Below are 13906 nucleotides of genomic sequence, written 5' to 3' on the forward strand. Positions count from 1 at the left end.
GTGGAATACCTTTTTCCATCCTTTAACTTTCATTCTGTATCTATCTTTGTTGGTGAGGTGTGTTTCTTGTAGGCAGCAAGTAGATGGGTCTTGTTTTTTTTATCAATTCAGCCAGCCTATGTCTTTTAATTAGAAAACTAGGCCATTTACATTCAAGGTTATTATTGATAAGCACTGACATGGTCCTGACATTTTTCCAAATATAGTTTTTGTTTTGTTTTGTTTTGTTTTTGACAGGCAGAGTGGACAGTGAGAGAGAGACAGAGAGAAAGGTCTTCCTTTTCTGTTGGTTCACCCTCCAATGACCGCAATGACCGGTGCACCGCACTGATCTGAATCCAGGAGCCAGGTGCTTCTTCTGGTCTCCCATGTGGGTGCAGGGACCAAGCACTTGAGCCATCCACCACTGCACTCCCGGGCCACAGCAGAGAGCTGGACTGGAAGAGGAGCAACCGGGACAGAATCTGGTGCCCCAACCAGGACTAGAACCCGAACCCGGTGTGTCGGTACTGCAGGTGGAGGATTAGCCTATTGAGCTGTGGTGCTGGCCCAAATATAGTTTTAATATATTGTCTGCTCACATAATTTTGGTATTGTATGAGCAGAGTTTTTGGTATTTTGCTGATAGTAATTTAGCTACATCTTGATGAAACTCAGCAATATCTGTAGCAAGACAGGATTCAGATTCAGTAATATTTTCAGTGCCCAGTACACATTGCCAGACATGCAAATGAAGAAGAACATGTGACCCACACTCAAGAGAAAGACTGACAAATGACCCAGGTATTGAAAGAGCAGGTAAGAGGTTTTAAATAAAATTATGAGTTTATTAGGCCGGCGCCGCAGCTCACTAGGCTAATCCTCCTCCTTGCGGTGCCAGCACACCAGGTTCTAGTCCCGGTCGGGGCGCCGGATTCTGTCCCAGTTGCCCCTCTTCCAGGCTAGCTCTCTGCTATGGCCCGGGAGTGCAGTGGAGGATGGCCCAAGTCCTTGGGCCCTGCACCCCATGGGAGACAAGGATAAGTACCTGGCTCCTTCCATCAGATCAGCGCGGTGCGCCGGCTGCAGTGCGCCAGCCGTGGTGGCCATTGGAGGGTGAACCAAGGGCAAAGGAAGACCTTTCTCTCTGTCTCTTCTCTCACTGTCTACTCTGCCTGTCAAAAAAATAAAAAAAAAATATGAGTTTATTAAAGAATGGGCAGGAGCATATGGATATAATGGACAAGAGATAGGAAATCTGCCAAGATTTTTGGAAAACATTAAAAAAAGTTAAATAGAAATTCTAGAATTGAAAAATATGATGCTATAAATCTAAAAACCAATTGGATGAGATTAAAAACAATCTGCACACAAGAGAGGAAATCAGCAATAAACTTTAAGATATATCAATAGAAATCATCCAAACTAATGACAGAGAAAAAGAAAATATGGATAAAATGAACAGGTATTCAGCTTTGCACAGTGGCAGTATCCTAGCTAATGAGGTTTATCTGAGACATGATTATTGCGAATTGAAAATGAGCAGAGATTTGGTGGTTTGTGGGACAGTGTCTCATATAATACATATGTAACTGGAGTCTCAAAAGAAGATGAGAGAGAGAATGGGACAGAAAAAAGTGTTGGTCAAATATACAATTTTTATATTTTATAAAAAATATACAAATCCAGAAAGCTCAGCAAAGATTCTAACAAGAGAGGATTAAAAGCAAACAAACACACACACACACACACACACACCAGCACATAAAACTGCTTAAAACCAGACAGAGAGTCAATAGTGAAAGTAGCTAGAAAAGAAAGAAGATTGGGGCCAGCGCTGTGGTGTAGTGGGTAAAGCCACCGCCTGCAGTGCCGGCATCCCATTTGGGTGCCAGTTTGAGACCCGGCTGCTCCTTTTCCAGTCCAGCTCTCTACTATGACCTGGGAAAGCAGTGGAAGATGGCCCAGGTCCTTGGGCCCCTGCACCCGCGTGGGAGACCAGGAAGAAGCTCCTGGCTCCTGGCTTCAGATCAGTGCAGCTCCAGCCATTGTGGCCATCTGGGGAGTGAACCAGCAGATGGAAGACCTCTCTCTCTCTCTCTCTCTCCCTCTGCCTCTCCTTCTCTGTGTAACTCTGAATTTCAAATAAATAAATAAAATCTTTAAAAAAAAAAAAAAGAAAAAAAAGAACATTAGACCCAGGAAAGCAGTGGTAGGAACGATGGCCGGCCCCTCGCAGGGAGCTGTAAAGCCAGAGGACAGTGGAAAGCTCCTTAAATTGCTGCTGAAAGGGGGAAGAAAAGTTCTGCTTAGAGTTCTAGATCCATATATGTAACGCAATAAAAGAGATTTCAGTAAAGGAGAAATGATAGAATTTGTAACCAGCAGACCTGTATTACAAGAAATGCTAAGAACCTTATAATAGTACTTCAAGCTAAGCAAAACAAAACTAAACTTAAGATCTAAACTTAAGATAGGCGCCATGGCTCACTTGGTTAATCCTTCACCTGCTGCGCCAGCATCCCATATGGGTGCCGGGTTCTAGTCCCGGTTGCTCCTCTTCCAGTCCAGCTCTCTGCTGTGGCCCGGGAGTGCAGTGGAGGATGGCCCAAGTGCTTGGGCCCTGCACCCCATGGGAGACCAGGAAGAAGCACCTGGCTCCTGGCTTCGGATCGGCGCAGCGCTGGCCCTGGCAGCCATTTGGAGAGTGAACCAGCAGAAGGAAGACCTTTCTCTCTGTCCTTTCTGTCTCTCTCTCTCTGTCTACCTGTCAAATAAATAAAGTAAAAAGAAAAAAAAGATAGAACACTGTAAGTGCTACATTGTAGATAATATTATTTCTTTTTCCTTCTTTAACTTTTTCTAATTTGTTTGGCTGTTTAAAGAAAAAATAATTACAGTTATTTGTTTAGAAGTGAAATATGGTATCAGCAGCATAAAGGATTGCTTATAGTCTAAATGGGATTATGCTATTGTAACTTTCTTGCAGTCTATATGAAATGAAATAATATTAATTTAAGACATCATCATAAGAAAAAATATATATATTATAATTTAAAAGTAAACTGAGGCAAAAGCCAAAAAAACTCAGTTAATCCTAAAGAAGACATGGAGGAAGGGATCAAAATCAAAGGACTTCAAAGAGCAGCATGATATATTTAAACCCGACAATATCAATAATTACACTAGATATAAGTGATCCGAGTGTTTGAGTTAAATGGCAGATATTGTCATAGAGGGTTAAAAATAATCAAGATCCATCAATATGCTTTGACTGTAGAGATGACGACTGGAAAAGCTAGAGCCTGCAACTGCTGAGCATAAGAGCATAAATTAGTATCAGATAAAGCACAGAGAAAGACAAGTGTGTTACCAAGAAGGAGGATCCTTTGATGATGATTAAAGGTTCAGTTCATCAAGAAGACAGAGTAATCCCAAGTAGGCATGCATCTTAACAGAGATTTAAAATACAGGAAGCAGAAATTGACAGAACCAGGAGAGAAACACACAAATCCAGTAATTAAAGAAACAAGCAGCTATTCACTATGACTTCAGAACGTGTGAACAGTCTTCTCATCTAGCCCAGCCCCCTTGATGTTTATTAACTTTTATTGAAGTTATACACAGAGCTATCGTGCTGGCCATAGAGCAGGACTCAAAGTAATTCTTAAAAGATTGAAATAACACAGAGTACATTGTGTGCTGACAATGGACTTCAACTAGAAATCAATAACATAAAGATGGCTGGAAAATCTCCCAAGTGATTGAATAATAAGCAATGCATTTTAAAATAAACTGTGAATCAAAGAAAGACTCCTAAGGGGAATTAGAAAATATTTCAAACTGCAAAGTAATGAAAGTATCACATAACACACCTTGTGGGTGCAGGGAAAGGAGTTTTGGGGGGGTAGTTTATAGATATTTTATCCTAGGAAATAAAAAGTTTGAAATAAGTGAGGTTACCTCTTGCCTTAAGAAGCTGGAAAATGAAAAGTAAAAGAAATGGAGTCAAGGTGACAATAAAGATGAGTGGGAACCAATGAAATGGGGAGCAAACTACAGAGAAAATCAACACACTTCAAAGTTTGTCCCTTGAAATGACTAACAAGATTGGTTGACCCCAGCAGCACTGATCAAGAGAAAAGAGGTAAAGTACCAACTGACAACGTCAAGAGTGGGTACACAGCATAGCATACAGCATCGACATTACAGCACGATACCACAGGAGAAGGCTACCAACAACAGTGCAAATACATTGAAGAACTTAGAATACATTCATGGAAAAATTGAACTCTCAAAAGGCCAGTGCCATGGCTTACTTGGTTAATCCTCCACCTGCGGCACCGGCATCCCATATGGGCACCGGGTTCTAGTCCCGGTTGCTCCTCTTCCAGTCCAGCTCTCTGCTGTGTCCCAGGAGTGCAGTGGAGGATGGCCCAAGTGCTTGGGCCCTGCACCCACATGGGAGACCAGGAAGAAGCACCTGGCTCCTGGCTTTAGATCGGCGCAGTGCCGGCCGTAGTGGCCATTTAGGGGGTGAACCAGTGAAAGGAAGACCTTTATCTCTGTCTCTCTCTCTCACTCTCTATAACTCTACCTGTCAAATAAAAAAAAGGCTAACAAAAAAGTGGAAGATCTACAATTATCCATTAAATGAACTTAATTTATAATGGAAATATTCTGACAAAGAGAGTTCCCAGTGCACAGCATCTCACTATTTGAATTCTATCAAATGTTTAGGGAGAAAATAATAAGAGCTATTCATAAAACCCTTTCAAAAAACCAGTAAAACACTGATGCTGAAAGTTAATAAATACAGTACAAAGAAAAAACTAATATTCTCCATACTAATATTCTCCATGAATATAGGTAGAAATACATAAATACTGGTGATTCAGCAACAGTAAAAAAAAAAAAAAAAAAAAAAAGGAAAATGCAATCGAGTGGTGTTTACTCTAAGGATGAGAAGTTGGTTTAAAATTGAAAATATGAATCAGTATTGAAATTCACAAAATGAACAAGAACACTGTATGATCATATAATGGCGTGGGCACCTGGCTTGGCAGTTAAGGCCTCCATTGGGTTCCCTGGTGTCAGTTCCTGCTCTGCTCCCACTCCAGCTTCCTGCCGACAGGGCATTGCTGAGTTCATCCTGCTCGGTGGGTCTCCGGGTGCAGGGCCATCTCAGTCAGAATCTCAGCAGGAGCGTCTATGCAGACTTTCCACCGCACCTGGGAATTCACGTGGAAATGCAACTGGCTGAGGCAGGGGAGACAGCTTTGGGAGAATCTGAAGAGATGGGCAAGGTGCTGCCAGCTGGTTTCATCGCTTGGTCCAGGGCTGCAGGAACCCAGGCAGGAGGGCGTTGGAATGAGGTCTATGGAACATTATGGAATCCAGAAATGTGACCCACATGTGATGTTCAAGTGATTCTTGTCACAAGTTCAAAGGAAATTCATTGATGAAAAAGATCCTTTTTTCCAATGATGTGAGAAACAACTAAATATTTGAATGTGACCTACTTCTGATATGATACACAAAAGTTGATTTATAGTTGATCAGAGGCTTAAAAGTAAAAAGGAAAAACTATAAAATTCTTAGAAGAAAATAGGAGAATATTTTGGTAAAATTGGCATAAGCTAAAATTTCTTGGAAAGACAAAAATCCTAATTATCAAATTAAACTTTGATAAATTGTTCTATAAGCATAAAAATTTTGTCCTCTAAAAGACACCATTGAGAATGCGTGAGTACCAATGCAAACCAGGAGCTTGGAGGAATTATTTGCAATGGATGTATCTGACAAAACACTTTTATCCAGAATAAAAAAACAAAACAAAACAAAACAAAAAAACACTTACATTGCAATAACGAAAAGACACGATCTAAGAGAAATGGCAAGGCAAACTCAAAAAGACACTTCATGAAAGAAGATAACAGATGGCTAACGAATCGTGAAACTTTGCATTGTCTGATTAGTCATGAGGGAAATAGAAATTAAAACCACAATGAAATACCACAACACACCCACTGAAATCATTAAACTAAAATGAATGGCAGCGCTTAATCCTGGCTGCGATACAGAGCAACCAAAACTTTCACAACCACTGGTGAATCTAAAATGTAATAACTTATTTGCCAAGCAGCTTGGCAGTTCCTTAATGGTTGACTGTGCGTCTGGTGAATCTAAAATGTAATAACTTATTTGCCAAGCAGCTTGGCAATTCCTTAATGGTTGACTGTGCGTCTGCCCCGTGACCCAGCACTGCCCTCATAGATAGCTGGTGGAGAGAGATGCAAACGCGTGTTCACAAAGAGGCCTATAAACAGGGGTCGTCAGCTTTGTTAGTGTTAACACAAAACCCAGAAACTGCAGGTCCAATGTTCATCAGCCTAGCGAAATGCAGTCCACACGGTGGAATAGTAGTCGGCAATGAAAAGGGATAAATGACTGCTCCACGGTGCAGGCGTCCTGTTGGGTGGAAGCAGCCTCCAGCCAGAGGTCGCCTGTCTGATTCCCTGGGTGTGACGATCAGGAGGGTGAAACAATTTGATGGTGATGGGAGCCTCACTCAGTGCGAGCAGGTGGTGCTTCCTTGGGTAGGGGGCATGCTCTATACCTTGACTTCCGTGGGTATATACATGTGTGAAAGGGCCTTGAACCGCAGACATAGATTTACGCATGCCACACGTCTGACTGTGCACTTCACATCTTAATGAAAGCATTTAAAGGCGTAACTGCAACTGTGCCTCACGGCGGTTAGATAGGCTGAGCGTATTATAGATACTTTGTCTTTTTGTATAAGACGTTGGAAACATAGATGCCCAGAGCAAGAGGCCTCAGCTGTTGAATCCTGACTGACCAACTGGGGGACAGAAGCAATGACCAGTAATAACTAGCATTCACCAAGTGTCAATTCTGAGCCAGAATTCAGAGTCACATTAAAAAAAACAAACAAACAAACAAAAAAAACCAGCAGTGGTGCCCAGGCTAGCCAACAGCATGGATGCCAGAGGTGATGGTGGTGGTCTAGGCTTGTGGGTGCCCAGGCTAGCCAGCAGCATGGACAGCAGAGGTGACCGTGGTGGTCTAGGCAAGTGGCCAGGGTCGCAGACATCTCTCCCTGGCTGGGTGGTAAGGAAAGAGCAATCCTGGAAAGTTGCTGAGTCACCCAGACAGGACGAGGGGACAAGCCGGAGCCCCATTTCAGAGACAGGTGGATTTACGCGTGCATGTGCAACTCTGAGCTCGTGGCTGAGGAGTTAGCATTGAGAAGACACCACTTAGTGTGTAAGTAACTGAAGTTCCTGCTGATTAGGGAGTGGACTCCCGGGACAGGACCTGCAGGAGATGGTAGCAATGGGGTACCCAGGACTGGGCCCATCATTCTACTTTCAGTCTGCCAACTACAAGGCCAGTGAGCAGAGCTAAGATATGGACGTCTGTCGAGTTTTTCCTGTAGTGAGCCACAGTCCTGAGCCCAGGGTTCTGCCACACAGCCAGCAGCCTGATAGCGGGACCCAGAGCCGTCGGGCGGCACATCCTCGCTGCTCCCCCACGAGCCCAGCAGTGGTGCCGGCCCTCCCTGCCTCCAGCAGCACGCAAGGTAGGTTCAGGGAAGCTTCTGGCACCACAGGCTGAGCTGGGGACAGGGCTCACCTAGCAAAGGCCAGGCGCTGAGGACCAAGCACCCAGGCGACCTCTGGTCAGCACCCTCCTTAGTGCAGAGAAGGACACCAGGTGGTCCCTGTTCAGGGTCTGAACTCCTCTGAAGGCACTGCTGTTTCCAGCCTGCCCACCTGCCTCCTTCGCGGCTTGCTGGTGAGGACAGAGAGCTGCTCGCTGACCTGGAACCCCACAGGGCGGCTCTTGGCAACCTGCTCAGAGTCCTGCCTCCCTGCCCCGCTCTCCGGCCCCAGCCCCGGAGGCAATGGGACAGACTGGTTTTGTTGCTGTTGTTGCTTAATCCCAGAGCTGAGCTCACCTGCAACTCACAAGTCCCCCACCCCCCTCTCCCCACCACATGTGCAGAAGCCCAGAGGTTGTCTTGAAGTTCGGAAGCGTGTGCTGGTTTCACAATTCCTAAAGCCAAAACTATAAGCCCCTTTAGTGGCAGTGAAATAAACAAAGATGGCTAGTTGACACTTCAGATACACACTTAAATCAAATTAAATAAACTGTTAAGGGGGGAAAAGGCCTGCTAGCACTCTGATGTTACTGACCAGGTCCTTGTTTGGAAAATGCTGCTCCCTGTGACTCACGTGTGCCAGGCACGATGCCAGCTCTGGGGTGCAAGAGTGACTCAGACGTAATCCCTGTCCTCGACGAACTCTGCCTGGGAGGGAGGGGCGGCGATAGTATGGGCAAGGGGCAGTGCAGGGAGGGAGGGAGGGCAGAGGAAGGGCTGCCTCCCTCTGTGGGTTGGGGAAGGCCCAGGGGCAAGGGACAGCCATGAGAACAGAGCTGCGTCTTGAATGACAAACGGCAGGCAGCACTACTGCCAGTCATCGCCAGGCCACGGGTGGGGCTGGACTTCTGCGGCCAGGCCTGGGGATGTCAACGAACCCCGGGCGTGTGCAGTGTCCGCATGAAGCCATTGGCATCTCAGGTGACAGGGTAGAGGGGAAGGGAAGAGAGGGATGGAGGTGAGGGATGGGGGCCAAGGCCTGATCACCTGGTGTCATGGGAAGAACCTAGAGCAGCCAGTGCCGAGGGCTGACTGTTCAAAGTTGCCCCAAAGAGCGCCCGTGCAACCTGAACTAAAGTGGTTGCAGGAGCTAGGATCGGGGTGCAGGGCCCTTGGATGGGGAGCAAGCCAAAGGGGGCCCCGGGGCTCTGGCCGGCGCACTGGGGCGCTGGGGTGCTCTTGGTGGGGATGCCAACACCCAGCCCTGGGAGGCCCCAGTTGCCGTGGCGTCAGTGGTGTTTAGAGCTCTGTATGCCAGTTGCCTCCTCACTGGGCTCCCCCCAGCCCCCCAGAGGGTGGATTTTCTGAGTGCTAGACCCGTTGCCTTTCATCCAGGGCCCCAAGAGGGCCTCCACCAGCTGCCTCGGGGGCCCAGCACCCGCTGGGCTGCTGCTACAGAGATTCAAGAAACAAAGATCCTGCAGCCGCATGCATTTCTTTCCTGTATTAAATGTCCATTTCCCTGCCTTTTGTCAGCTTTAAGCCGTCACCCAGGGCAGTCAGGTTGCATAACACAGACTTCAGCTGAAGGTGAAGATCATGTTTTTGAAACAAGATCTTTCTGGCTGACCCTACTCCAAACGCACGCCTTGGTGCCTGTAGAATCTATTTGAGGCCTACTGACTGCGCCATCTACTCCTCCACTTACCAGAAGGTCAGGAGACACTTTGCAACAGGAAGCTGTCAAGAAAGGGAGAAGGCATCAAATATTTGTTTACATATCTATCACTGGAAATTAGCAAGATTGACTTTGGATGTGCACTAAGGGACCAAAGAGCATGATCGCCCAACCATCACTTCCTATTCCGAAAGGCCGCAGGATGAGACGCAGACTCTACTTGCCACGAAAGCGGGGAAGGAGGAGGAGAAGGCAGGAAGTAACGGATGCGGTTGGCCGAGACCCTCTGTAGGTGACATGTTCTGACGATCCCTGTTAAACTGCAGCAGACGGCAGCTTCAGAAACAGGTCAGGGCCCACACATGCAGGTTCCCACCGTGGGGACTCCTGCGTGGAACAAGATGGTCAAGTCTGCACCGGGAATGCAGGCTGTCCCTGGGGCACACTCCCATTGCGGCGCCTCAGCCTGGAGGTGAGAGGCTGCAGAGACCCTGGGAGGCCCAGGGCTTCGGTGCAGTGGGAGACTGGCCCTCTCCGCTGAATTTACCTTCCATACTCCTCGGGGCTCTAAACCCCCATCTTCCCTACTCTCGCCTACTGTGTCCACCTGAGTGATCCCCAGCCCCCGTGGGAGGGGCTGTCTTCAGGTGGCCGTTGGTTTAGACTGGAAGCCCTGCACAGTGCTGGGGGCTGGGGCGGCCTCAGTCCTGGCCTGGTCAGAGCCCTGCTCCTACTGTGGCCCGGCAAGAACTTCTGTGGATGCAGGTGCCAGTTTGGGGAGAGCTCAGAGCAGGTCACCTAAACCACACAGGGGTTGGGGGTGCTGCTGGGAGACTTCCTGGAGGAGGTGTTCATGCAAAGAAAGAGAGAAAATTGCATGTTTAAATATCTGAAGCCAGAGAGGGTGTCATGTGGTTTGTAAATGGATGTAGCTCAGGATAAAGGGGAGGTATGTGTGCCTGAACGTGGGTGTGTGTATTGAGAACCTAGCCTACACCATGTGCCAGTGCCAAGGTGGATCCTGGCCCAGCAGCTGGAGAGGTTCGGGTACACTGGAGGCTGGTGCAGAGCTGGGGACCAGCAAGGAGTGAGGGAGCCGCAGGGCAGAGTGCCCAGTGCACTGTGACCACGCGGCAGCCTCTTCCTGGGCCTCCGAGTCCAGACAGGAAGCCCACCACTGGCCGTTCCTCTGAGCCCCCCTAAGCCAGGACACAGTTCTGTCTGGGTCATTTGGAGGCCGTACACTTCTCCTGCAGGCTGGAGCTGGAGATGGAAGGGTGCCCCTATGTCCTTCCTCCAGTAGCTTCTCTTTCTCAGCCATAGCAGGAGGTCAGCTACCATGTGTCCCCGTATCTTAGAGTGCTTGCTCAGGTTCAAAGCCCAGGTGCAAAGAATCCCGCTTTCCCAGGTCAGAAAGTGCCCTGGGAGGCACCTGCTGTTCCGTCCAACAACTCCTGAGGTCGGGGAGACTGCTTGGGGACTGGCCAGCGCCTGCCTGTGGGTACAGGAAGAGGGTGCCAGCTTTTGGAGAGGGGTCAGAAAAAGAGGACCCTGAGGGGAGGGGGGATATGGGCTGTGCTTGCCAAAGCCGGGCAGAGGAAACCACGTGTAAGTGGGGAAAATCTAAAGGGAAGAGGGAGCAATGATTTTGGGTGCAAACAAGTGAGAGAAGAGCGACAGAGCAAGCAGTTAAATTAACCCAGGAAAAACCAAGGGAGAAGAGAAACACAGAAATTAAAATACAAAAGGAGAGGGGAAAAAACCAGAAAGGCCAAACAGTATGAAAAGACCAGAGGGATGTAGAAAAATTAAAATATAGAAGAACTTAAAAGTGGTTAAGTAAACCCAGAAAAAAAGAGACAGAGATAAAAAGAACTCATCTAAGCCAGAGAGAGAGAGAGAGAGAAAATTATATATCATAGAAACAAAATAAAAAGACATAAAAATACAAAAAGAAACATAAAGGTACAAGAAGATGGAAAAAAGTATCTGAAGTGCACACACAGAGACACACAGGAAAGACAAAAAGGCAAACAGGAAGAGAGGCAGGAAGGCGGCAATGGGGCTGCACAGGTGAGGAGTGGCTCCTCCTGGCCCGGCCCAGGCCGGGGTGGATGCCTGTGAGGCCAGCGCAGCCCAGAAAGACACACAGTGTGGCTTCCCGGGACTCTGCAGGGAGACAGCCTGGGGCTCTGCCCACACCAGCCAGGGCTGCCACTCAGAGACGAGAGCAAGACCCAGGGGTGTCCTGGGCGCCCCTGCCTGGGCTGAGAGGGAGGCACTGAGTTGGGGTCCTGGGGAGATTGGGCCTGTCCTGTTTTCCCTGACTTTACGAGTGCCACTGATGGACTACTGCAGATGGCAGGGAAAGCTGAGCACCAGAGAGAGAAGAGCAGGAAGTAAGGGGAAATTCGTGTGTGATCTGCATTTACTTATCTGATAGAATGTGTTACAATAATTGCATGTCGTATTATACTGTGCATTTCATGGGCATCGTTTGACATGTGAGGATACTTCAAAAAGATTATGAAAAGTATACTTAAAAGATAAGCTAATTCTGGTGCAAAAAAAAAAAAATTGGAGTCCATCCATAGTGTTTTCCTAACATCGTTTTCCATGAACTTTTTGAAAACCTTGTGACTAGCGCCTTAGTGCGTCATGGACGCTGGTATCCAAGTGAGCCCATTGATCTGGACTGGCCTCTTCTTTACCTCCTGATTCCATTCACAGTGAGATTAAAAAGGAGAGGGCAGATTTAACAACAGGTGCACTATGTGGTAGACGTTTGGCCTAGGTTGAGATGCCAGTATCCTATAAGGTAGAACTGGCTGCCCTTCCCTGGCTCCAACTCTTGACTTCAACTTCCTGCTAATACAGACGCTGAGAGGCACTGTGATAATTCAGCCACTGGGTCCTTGTTACCCGGATTGTGTTTGGAACTCTTGTCCAGGCTGGCCCAGCCTTGGCCATTGTGGATATGTGAGGAGTGAACCAGCAGATGGAAGCGTGTTTTCTCTCTCTCTCTCTCTCTCTCTCTCTCTCTCTCTCTCTCTCCCCCCCCTCCTTTGTTCTCAAATAAATTTAAAAACATTTTTTATAATAAGCACAGTAAAATAATTCAAAAGGCACAGCAATAGATTTGGAGCTGGGCACAAGGGTAGAGTTTTTAGATGCCGTCAAAGAGAAGAGCCTGAAACACTCAGCAGGTGGAAACACACAGATGATGACACTGAAAGGGCCTGGTGCATTTGCCTGAACACCCCACACCCCGGGTTCTGCTCATCCTATTTTAAACTAAAGACCAAGTATCCGAGCAGTGCACAGAAGAGGCACTGGCCAGAAAGGGGGGGGGGGGGCAGGAGACTGCTGCCTGGAAGGCTGTGGGAGCGGGTGGGTGCAGGGCTCTGTGAGAATGAGTGGGTGGGGTGGAGAGCCCAGGCTGAGCTCAGGGTGGGCCCAGTTAGGGAGCAGGCAGAATAGCTGCCATGGGGACACTGAGCCTAGCAGAGCGGCTGGGACCAGGACGTGGGCAAGGCTGGGAACACAGCTGCCGGAGCTGGGGAAACCACCCTGGGGTTTTGACGTGGCTTGCTGCGGGAAGTCCCGTGTGCCCCCTGACTCAGCACACGGAGGAAGGAGGGAGCGAGGCTGAGATGGTGGAAGAGGCCTGGCTGGGTCAAGAGAGATTGGCAAGGAAGAACCAAGCCCCTGCTCACCCGGTTCCCTGCTTCCTCCTGCCACACTGTCCTCCTGCTGGAGAGAGCCGGAAGGGCTGTTAGAGCAGGCCTAGTGTGTCAGCTAAGGTGCTCGCCTGCTGTGAGAGTGAGAAGACAGAGGTGGGCCGCCGAGGGCCTGGACCGTGGCTCTACGACCCAAGCAGAGCCTGGGCTCTCGCTGTCTACTCCTGTTCTGTGGGTTGAAGCATAGCCCCTCAAATGATAGATTTAGGTCCTCACCCCCAAGGACCTGTGCACTTGACATTATTTGGCAATAGCGTCTTTGCAGGTGTGATGAAATCAAGACGGGATCTTACCGCAGTAGAGTCAACCCAGTGTGAGTGGTGTTCCTGGCGAAGAAACCCAGAGACAGACACAGGAGAGGCCCTGTGACCCTGGAGGCAAAGGTTGGAGCGATGCCACAGGAAGCCAAGGGATGCAGGAGCTGAAAGAGGCAAGAAAGAGCCTCTAGGGAGACGCTGGCCCTGCTGAGACCCAGTCCTCAGACGTCCAGCCTCCAGAACCCTGAGAGAGCCAACTTCTGAGCCTCTAGGAGTGTGGCTGCTTTCACAGCAGCCCCAGGCGATCAGTGCTTCCCCTTAGGGCAGCTCTCAACTGCTTGCACGCTGCTCAGCGGACAGGCAGGTGGACGGGAGAGGGACGGAGAGCAACAGCGCAGGCCAGCTCAGGGGAAGAGCAGCTGTCACAGAAGCCACGCCAAGTGGACGGCTGCCTGCCCTTGGCTGTGGGGTCACACGGCTAACCCCGTGGCTGGGGAGGTGAGCCTGCTGAAAAATACCGTGTGTGTACAGGTGCGACATTCACATTTCGAGATTGATTATCGTTCGCAGCCCTTGTCTATACTCTTGAGGAATAGTGCTTTTTCTCCTTACTACTTGTTGAATT

At 48.5% G+C, this 13906-nt stretch overlaps 1 protein-coding gene and 1 pseudogene across 2 annotated transcripts in view; both read left to right on the plus strand.

Moving 5' to 3' along the window:
* Positions 1-13906, plus strand: part of ACOXL (acyl-CoA oxidase like) — a 371066-nt gene that overhangs the window by 267608 nt on the left and 89552 nt on the right. The gene's annotated exons all lie outside the window — the stretch shown is intronic.
* On the plus strand, positions 1451-1521 carry LOC138848848 (U4 spliceosomal RNA; annotated as a pseudogene).

Source organism: Oryctolagus cuniculus, chromosome 2 (genome assembly GCF_964237555.1).
Source record: "Oryctolagus cuniculus chromosome 2, mOryCun1.1, whole genome shotgun sequence".
Taxonomy (NCBI): Eukaryota; Metazoa; Chordata; class Mammalia; order Lagomorpha; family Leporidae; genus Oryctolagus; species Oryctolagus cuniculus.